General features: G+C 41.7%; 1 long non-coding RNA gene across 1 annotated transcript; it reads right to left on the minus strand.

The window, feature by feature from the left end:
- Positions 1-4,595: 4,595 nt before the first annotated feature.
- Positions 4,596-5,863, minus strand: LOC120924939. The gene is made up of 3 exons (XR_005746479.1): positions 5,801-5,863; positions 5,579-5,707; positions 4,596-4,763 (listed from the first exon to the last, which is right to left on the minus strand). It is a non-coding gene; the product is annotated as an uncharacterized LOC120924939 (long non-coding RNA).
- Positions 5,864-9,116: the final 3,253 nt, after the last annotated feature.

Raw genomic sequence — 9,116 nt, forward strand, 5'->3', positions numbered from 1 at the left:
AAAAAAACAGACACAGTTGGGAAAGTCCTTTATTAAAAAAAAAAAATAAATTCCAGCGGTGGTAATCTACTCTCGGTCTCTGCTCCAACGCTGTCGGTATACTGCGATGGGTGATCTCCTCTCCGGGGTCCAGCGATGAGAAGATCTCCTCTTCATCCAGGTCCAGGATCCCATCGATGAGATGTCCATCCAGCGCACGCATCACCTGTCTCCACCGGAGACAGCCCGGGAATGACGAGGCTTCAGCCAGTGACAGCTCTTATGTAGGTGAGGGTGGGGGCCACCCGTCACATGACCCCATCCCCCTCTGATGCATGGGAAAGCCCAGGCTTTCCCAGTGATGTGCGAGTGGGATCTGGGGGCAGACCCCCACAACTACTGGGCAAGGGTTATAGGGATGAGGCCCTTGTCCCCATTGACATGGTGCTTTGAGGGGGCCACAGACCCCCAAAGCATCCTCCCAATGTTAAGGGCATGTGGCCTGGTATGGTTCAGGAGGGGGGGCACTCTCTCGTCCCCCCTCTTTTCCTGCGGCCTGCCAGGTTGCGTGCTCGGATAAAGGGTCTGGTGTGGATTTTTGGGGGGAACTCCACGCCATTTTTTTTATTTGGGGTGGAGTTCCCCTTAAAATCCATACCAAACCTGAAGGGCCTGGAATGGATATTTGGGGGGAACCCCACGCATTTTTTTTTTATGAATGACTTTTCTCTGTATTGCCGGGAGCCGAAAATTCATTATAGCCACAAGTGATTTTAAATGACTTTTTTCCTTCAGAAATTACATTTTGTGCAGGGACAGTTCTAAACACAGGAAATGAGCGCTACTTTACAGGCATATTATACACCCCACCCCCCAGGTATGACATTTAAAGGAATATTTCACTTTTATTATTTCACTTTAAGCATTATTAAAATCACTTTTACCCCAAAAAATGCAGTTTTTAAAACTTTTTTTGCATTGATACATGTCCCCTGGGGCAGGACCCGGGTCCCCATACACTTTTTAGGACAATAACTTGCATATCAGCCTTTAAAATTAGCACTTTATATTTCAAACGTTCGAGTCCCATACACTTTAACGGGGTTCTAAAGTTCACACAAACTTTTGGTCTGTTCGCAGGTTCTGGTGCGAACCGAACGGGGGGGTGTTAGGCTCATCCCTACTCCCAGGTACTAAGACACTCACAGCTACTTAGGTATTCCCAGGTACAAAGGCAATTCCAGGTACTAAGGCACTCCCAGGTACTTACCGGTAAGTACTTCCAGGTACTTAAGTACTCCCAGTTACCTTCTGTACAAAAAGGTTCTCCCAGCTACCTTTCTAAAATACCTAATAAGGATCACCTCATAGAGCTAGAGATGGCAAAGGCAGTCTAAACTATTTGGGCACTATTCATGACAGTGATGTCAAAGGTTCCATGCAGTCTGCTAGACAAATGGGCAGCAAAGGACCCAAAATACAAAAGAGATAATAATGTATAGTTATGACTCCATAGTGTAGTGCCCGCCAGAACAGAGTGGTCAGCGCTCGCAGCCATTGGATGCTGATTAGATGCTGTTTTTTTAGCATACTCATTCAATGAGCTGTACACACAGGCTGAAAATCATATGCTTCCTGCCAAACTGTCTGTTTTCAAACTATTTTTGGCCTGTGTATACCTGGCATTAGTATTAAGTGAGCTTAGCGGATGAAGATTGTCTGCAGTGATTGCCTCTGCCACATTCTGGCCAGGTATACATGTCTCAGAATGGGACAAGTCACTATTGCAACAATTCGAGAGCTTACTCAACCTGAGAAAGAAGTCTTAGCCAAGGGACCAAACTTCACTGTAGCATCCCAACATGTCCCTGTTGTAAATACCACCATAGCTACAGAATTTGTATACATAACAACCACATATCCGTAAAAAATACTGAACAACTTAGTCTGAGGGTCTCATGGTGCTCACAATCCTGTCCAGAGCTAAAGCATCTCTTTTGAATTTGATCAGATATAGAGTCCTTCTGCCAGGGAGAAGTCCTCAGGTGGAACAACGAGTTTAGTGGCTCAGCAGCACACCTGAGCTGCTCTAAGAGGCACGCTGTCACTGTAAACAACAAACCGGTGTTCTAACGAGCCGGTTCCTACCATTGATATGGTTCCGAGCCGACGGAAAACTCTGAGCGGGAACAGCTGTTCGTCAGCTGTAGACACTCTGGCTCCCGATGGCTGATTATACACTATAGTACACGCCACTCTACACAGCAAGGGCCAGCAAGGGGCGGATGTAATATTGAGCAGTGTTTTTTTGATTGGTTATGCGCGGCGTGGATAACCAATCAAAAAAGCACTGCTCAATATCACATCCGCCCCTTGCTGTGTAGAGCGGCGTGTACTATAGAGCGCCGTGTATAAGCAGGCATCGGGAGCGAGCGCGTCTAAGCTGACAATCAGCTGTTGAGCCTCAGAGATTTCCGAGGCCTCCTACTGCGCCGTCGAGGCAGGAACCATATCGATGGAGGAACCAGCTCGACAAGACACCGGTACAAGAAGTGAGTAGTAAAGAAAACATTCTCTACAGCAGGGATATGCAATTAGCGGACCTCCAGATGTTGCAAAACTACAAATCCCATCATGCCTCTGGGTGTCATGCTCGTGGCTGTCAGATCCTTGCTATGCCTCATGGGATTTGTAGTTCTGCAACAGCTGGAGGTCCGCTAATTGCATATCCCTGCTCTACAGACTTCTATTTTTTACAGTGACAGTTCTGAGAGGACAGGGCTGCCAGATGCTAAATTGAGTTCTGCCACGTTTGAGCTGAAAAAGAGCCCTGGTGGTGTCTATTGGACAATTGTAATTTTTGACTCATCACTGAGTATTTGTCAGCCAAACTGGCTTGTTTGAGGGTACCCACAAACCCGAGTTAACAACCATATGGTCCAGCTATTTTTTTGCCTTGATAAGACTTTGGTCTCATATCTGATGGAGGTCTCGGATTCTCTGCAACTGCATGCTATTTGTTAATTGTCCTGATTGCTATAGCTGTCTGAGATAAGACAGCAGCTGTGAGTACCACACATGTCTTCCCTTAGCAAGTTGCAAAAAAAATAATCATCAAGAAGATCTATCGACCATTCCTAGTGCTAGAAAATGGTATGCCTGATCCTCCTACATACAGTAGGTCTCCTGTCAAACATAAATACAATTTATGCTGCAAACAGTCTCAGTACTTACTGATTTGTTTATTAAGCGCTAAAGGATTTAGCAATGAATATTGAATATAGTGACAATTTCCATGTACATACACTACTGATGGTGAACACTTCTACAAAATATGCCCCGAAGCACTAAATGTTAAGATTACCTCGATGTTTAGTGTCTGATAAGTGCCAATTTCACTCAAAACATTTAGAAAAAAATTATATAGCAGTCCTTACCATGGTTTCTTTGAGGGATGTCATAGCATGGATTTTACCTTTTTCACAAAATTGGAAAACCTAATTTAATAAAAATTAATGTTGTTATAAAAAAAAAAAAATGTCTAAACTGTTAGATATTCATGAAAATAATCAAATGTCCTTTGAATGCAACTAAAGTTAAGACACTGAATGTGTTTTTTATATCCTGTCATCCTATGAATTTCACAGGAGAGCAAGCAGAGAAGAGTGATGACCTTGTCAGTGTTCTGCTGTGTTCCCAATGTCTAATCAGCAGGTTGGGGTGAAGCAAGGCAAATATGATAATCACACGCACCCACCTGTGCTGTTCCATGCAATATTATTGTTTTTTATAAAGCCAACTCAGAAGCAAAATACAGATTTTTGGTTATATAAAAATGCAATTTTAATAGACAGCTGTGATGTATGTGTGATCTGGCTGTATTGTTTGGTAAGGGATGTTTGAATCACAAGTCGCAAGATTAGTTGCACAGGATTATAAGTATTTTTTCAAATAAAACATGTCCATATACAGTATGTGTGAAAAGAGACAGGACACTATGGTGGAGAGAATGTGGCTGCTCACCCCGATAAAAATGATGAAAAGAATTTTCCCAAATGGGGTTATTGCGCAGCTCAAAAGGAAAGAGGTAATACCATGTAATAAAAAAAGTTGTGTTTATTCACATAAAAAGTGGACAAAAATTGGGTAGCATAAATGGATGGAGCATGAGTTGTATCAAGTACACAAACAGCGTTTACATAAATGTATAACAAGCAGTACACAAACAATGTTTATACAGTCAAAAATGTGCATTGTAGTAAAAACAATCTAACGAACGTTTCGACCTTTGAAGGTCTTCTTCAGAGAGTTTGTCTGGCTGGAAAGGAACATATAGTGGTTAGACATCTCATAATCATAGTTTAGGTAATAAGAGATACATTGTTGGTTTTACAAAAAGCCCTTTGGCTAGAGGAGCAGTGTGCAAAAGGATGTAATGAAAGCAAAAAGTCAAAAAGTTAAGCAAATTCGTGTGCAACATTGCAAACAAAAGTATCTTAAATAGATTTTTTAATTTTTAATTTTTAGTTTTTAATTATTAATTCCTTTACCTTGATGATGTGTCTCAATGATGTGCTGCAGTCCAATAGCGGCAGCAACAGGCGGTCTAATAAGGATAGCTTCCATCCCAGGCAGAAAAAACAGCTGTCCACATAATGTGAAACACCCCGCTCAACACCACAGGAGGTCACCCCCAAAAATTATGGGGCCAAGATGGAATGACCATATAGAAACCAGGAGGGGTAGGGGAACGTCGGTGGAACGAGGAGGTTTAATAAAGAAGCCTGTAAACAGAATAGTAAAATTGATATTCTGGATGTCTACATACAAATGTAGTGGCACGAGTTATTAAAAAGTTATTGGGGCTCTGAGGTGAGAAGTGACGGTGAATGTAGATAACCGTCACAGGCTATAATGAAAAGAAGTGCTCAAGAGTACTAAGATAAGATAATAATCTCTAGAATACGGAAACAAGGGTCTCCAAGGACAAAAGAAGAATGAAGAAAAACATAAAAGGGAAAGGGAAAAAGAAAAAAGAGGGTAAGAGAGAAGAAAAGAATAAGGAGTGAAGGAAATGGGGGTGATGGGAGTAGATTGAAGTGAAGGGAGGGGAGAAGTGAGAGGTAGTGAAAAGGAATGAAAAAACAGTGAAGATGACGGTGAGTAATTGAAGTGAATGACCTAGGGAGGCACAAATAAACATGCATCAGCCGCAAGAATGCGGAAGTGAGAATTAGCTGATAGGAAAACACAAATGTAAAACAAAGAGACGGGATAAAGGAAAATGAGAAGGACAAGGAGGGAAAATGACAAAGTGAGGGGTGAAGGTACAGAAACAAGAAGTGAAAAGTAGGCAACGGTGTGGGGAAATGGACTGGGGAAAGAGAAGAATGGGGGGTGATAGTGCAGAAAAAGAATTATATAAACTAAAGCAAAAAGGATGGGAATGGAGACAAGTGAAGACACATGGGGAACGGAAAATGCAGGATATATTGAAGTTAGGGCAGCTGGGCAAAATAAAACAGTGAATGGCAAACACCTGATGATAAAAACGCATCAAGAATAAGGGTGAGTGGGGGGGGGGGGGGGAGAGCTGTACCTTTGAATTGTAGAGATTCAGTTGGGAATTAAAATAAACTAGAAGACTTCCTGAGCAGAGATCACTGGTGTCAGATACAAAAGCTGCTGGGATATAAATAGCAGCAGCAAGCAGACAAGGTGATTCCTTCTAAAATATAAGAGTAAAAAGGGTCATTTTTGGAATGAAACCAGAGAAGCCAAAAAGTTTGGCCAGAAAAAGGATGTAAAAAATAAAACTCACCTATAGCATAGAGGCCACCAATATGCTAGTAGTTGGAAGTACCAAGCAAGATCCTTCCAAACCAACAGGTAAAGCCAGAATAAATAGAGTGCATCTAGCCTAATTGTAGGGAATGAAGAAACAAGTACCACCTGTGGAGAGGGAAGGGGGGGGGGGGAAAGAACGAGTACCACCTGAGGGGGCTGCGGTCGATCCGCCCCTCTGCCTAATCAAGCACAACGTTCCACACCCACTCTGGTGGGTCAGGGTCCCAAAAAAAAAAAAAAAAAAATGTCGCCATCATGTGGCGAATTGCTATAGCGCAACGAAAAAAAAAAAAAGAAGGAAAACGCACCTGGTAAAGCCAGGTGCATGGCGGCGGTGGTCTCCTCGGCGTGTACGCACGCCAGCGTCATCGGCTTACAGCCACCGCCCCCACCATCCCACGTGAGGATGTGACGTCACTGCATGTGCGCGGACCCGCCGCGCACGCGCGTTGCACGCCACTGGGTGTGAGGGCGGTGCGTACATGCCAACAGCAGGGGGAGAATGCGCTCCCCACACGCGGCGGCCGTGCACTGTCGCCATCATGTGGGGAATTGCTATAGCGCAACGAATTGCGCTATTGTCTCACCCTGCTGGGCGGTGGACGGGACGCCCACATGAGTGGCAGCTGCCACAACCTGGGGAAAGGAGGGGAGCATCCTAGACCAGCCAAACAAAGAGACATGTCATAGGGGAAAGGGGGAGAGGGAATACTCCAGGAAAAAGGAATTACTTATAAATAGATTTCAGAAACATGAGAGCAAACACATATATAGTCCTAAGAATATATACAGTTCCATATTTTAATACACATAATTACAAAAACACTGGTGACCCTATCACAACATACATGTATATTCTAAACATAATTGACATCCCATACTTGTCCTTATGTACATGTGTACTACAGGTATATTCCAAATTAATTAAAGTATTATTCTAAAAAAGCATGAAATAACAGGGTGACAGATAACAAACGGCGGACAAAGAGCATAGGTCACATCCACAAGTGTGTAAAAATTAGCCAGGTATTGGCGAATAGACAAGACAGAAATCTGTTTGTACCAATTAGTTTCACACATGGTGATATAGTCACAATTGTCCATGAGGACAATGTTACCCCCTTTGTTTGAGGGTTTGACTATAAATGAGGTATTGTCCGCAAGAGCGGACAATGCCTCATTTTCGCTGGAGGACAGGTTCCTCGGCTTTAGTTTGTAAAGGAGTAGTTTGGTAAGATCCCTATTGGTCTGTTTTGCAAAAGTAGATATATTAGCATTGATGTTTAAAGGAGGGCATGTTTGAGATGGTTTCTTGAAAGTAATAGGTGGATTGACACTGGACTTGTCCACCTCCTCGAGTAAGGTGTCCAAGTCAAGTTGGTCAATTAGATCAATAAAATTACTTTCTTCATAAAGATGGGTTAGATCCCGGAGAGCTTTAAACTCCCGCATACTCAGATTTGTCCACTTTTTAACATGTGAATAAACACAACTTTTTTATTACATGGTATTATCTCTTTCCTTTTGAGCTGCGCAATAACCCCATTTGGGAAAATTCTTTTCATTATACAGTATGTGTTTCCAATGTGTATTAAGCTGCTTGCTTGGAGTTCATCTTTTACTTATTTATTATGCAGTATAGGTAAACATTTTCAGTCTCTGTTTGGAACCATCCCGATAATGTGTTCTTGTACATGAGTAACCATTTTATAGGTCATTCTGTGAGAAAAAGTGAATCTGAATTTTTCTAAAATGGTAAAATGGGCATTGACAGCAAAACCGTTAATACACTAAACGGTGCAGGTTAAAAATTAGAAAGAAAAATCGGTAATGTGATTAACCCTATTTAACATACTAATGCTTTGTTAATAAATTTGCTGGTTCTCATCTCTGCTTCCCCTGATGCAGTTTATTTGATATTTTCTGATTATTTCAAGCATATTGTTATTTTTCCTGAGGCATTAGCAGCAGCCAATTATAAAAAGATGCTACAGGCCTGAGACTATTTTAGTACAGCATGTAGTTGTGATACTGTTCATGACATATTTTGCTATTTTACAACCAGCAATGCATCCCTTGGGATATGGATTATTCTATAAGCTGAGCACATTGTGTAGATGTTAATATGATATGACAAATAAAAATAATATAAGATGTTTTGAACTAGTTTGGAATTCTGTGTTGCTCAAAATAAAGTATTGCACAGTATCAGAACAGGAACTAAGGAGAAAATTGTTAGCAGGGTATGGATATAATGCGCTGGAAGCTTCTTGTATACAGCAATCGGCTTTTATTATATGGAGAAATATCATAACATATCTTTTCATCATAGAGACAGGGACGGGATATGAATACAAACAAGTACACACACTGGAAAAACAGTACTTCCTCCCATTACATCACATCACAGATAAACACTATATTACTGCCACCTACTGGTATAGATAGGTATAACTCACACACATATATAGATATAGGGCCAGATTTGAATTAGCCCGCCTTGCACCGGACGTCTTTACGATACACCGCCGCAAGCTTCCAGGTAAGTGCTTTGTGGATACGGGCACTAAAACTGGAAACTTGCGGCGGTGTATCGTAAACGGGTTACGTTACACCGGCGCTCTTGTACGTGAATCTGGCCCATAGTTCACAGGGCTGTTGTTCTTTTGATAGCCTGGTTCCATAGGAGTTTTCACTTATTTTGCATCTTGCATATGGATTAATAATTTATAAGGAAACCTCTCAGTAAAGAAAGAAAAACATAACAATGAAAGTACCATCATCCTATCATAATTTGAATAGAGGTAAGATTTATCTGGGACCCCAGAGACCCAGAAAAAACAAGGGAAATGGGCAAGGGCTATTGGACTATGTCGGTACTTAGGTAAATCAGTTATCAATAGAGTATGATAGAGGTAAAAAAGTTCAATTTATTAAAACATAAACATAACATAAATAACTTGAGAAATACACAGTGTTTTAAAATTACAGAGATGGTAGTGTAGAACAATTGATTATACGACCAGCCAACCCCTAATGAAGATGGTATAACGGGCCCTAGTTTGCGGGCAACGATCAGGCGGAGGAGGTCATATAGATCAGGCTCTCAACTAGTTTCGCTACTCAAAGGTAGCTTCGTCAGGAGATTTGGGTCTAATAAATGATGACACTATATTGTTATTAACTTTACAGGTTGTGTGCATATGGGTACATATGCACAGAAACACTCAAGCAATTAACAAACATATATAGCCATTAAGAGAGAATATGCAACATAGGATTCAAGGGGA

This window comes from Rana temporaria, chromosome 1, assembly GCF_905171775.1.
Source record: "Rana temporaria chromosome 1, aRanTem1.1, whole genome shotgun sequence".
Classification (NCBI taxonomy): domain Eukaryota; kingdom Metazoa; phylum Chordata; class Amphibia; order Anura; family Ranidae; genus Rana; species Rana temporaria.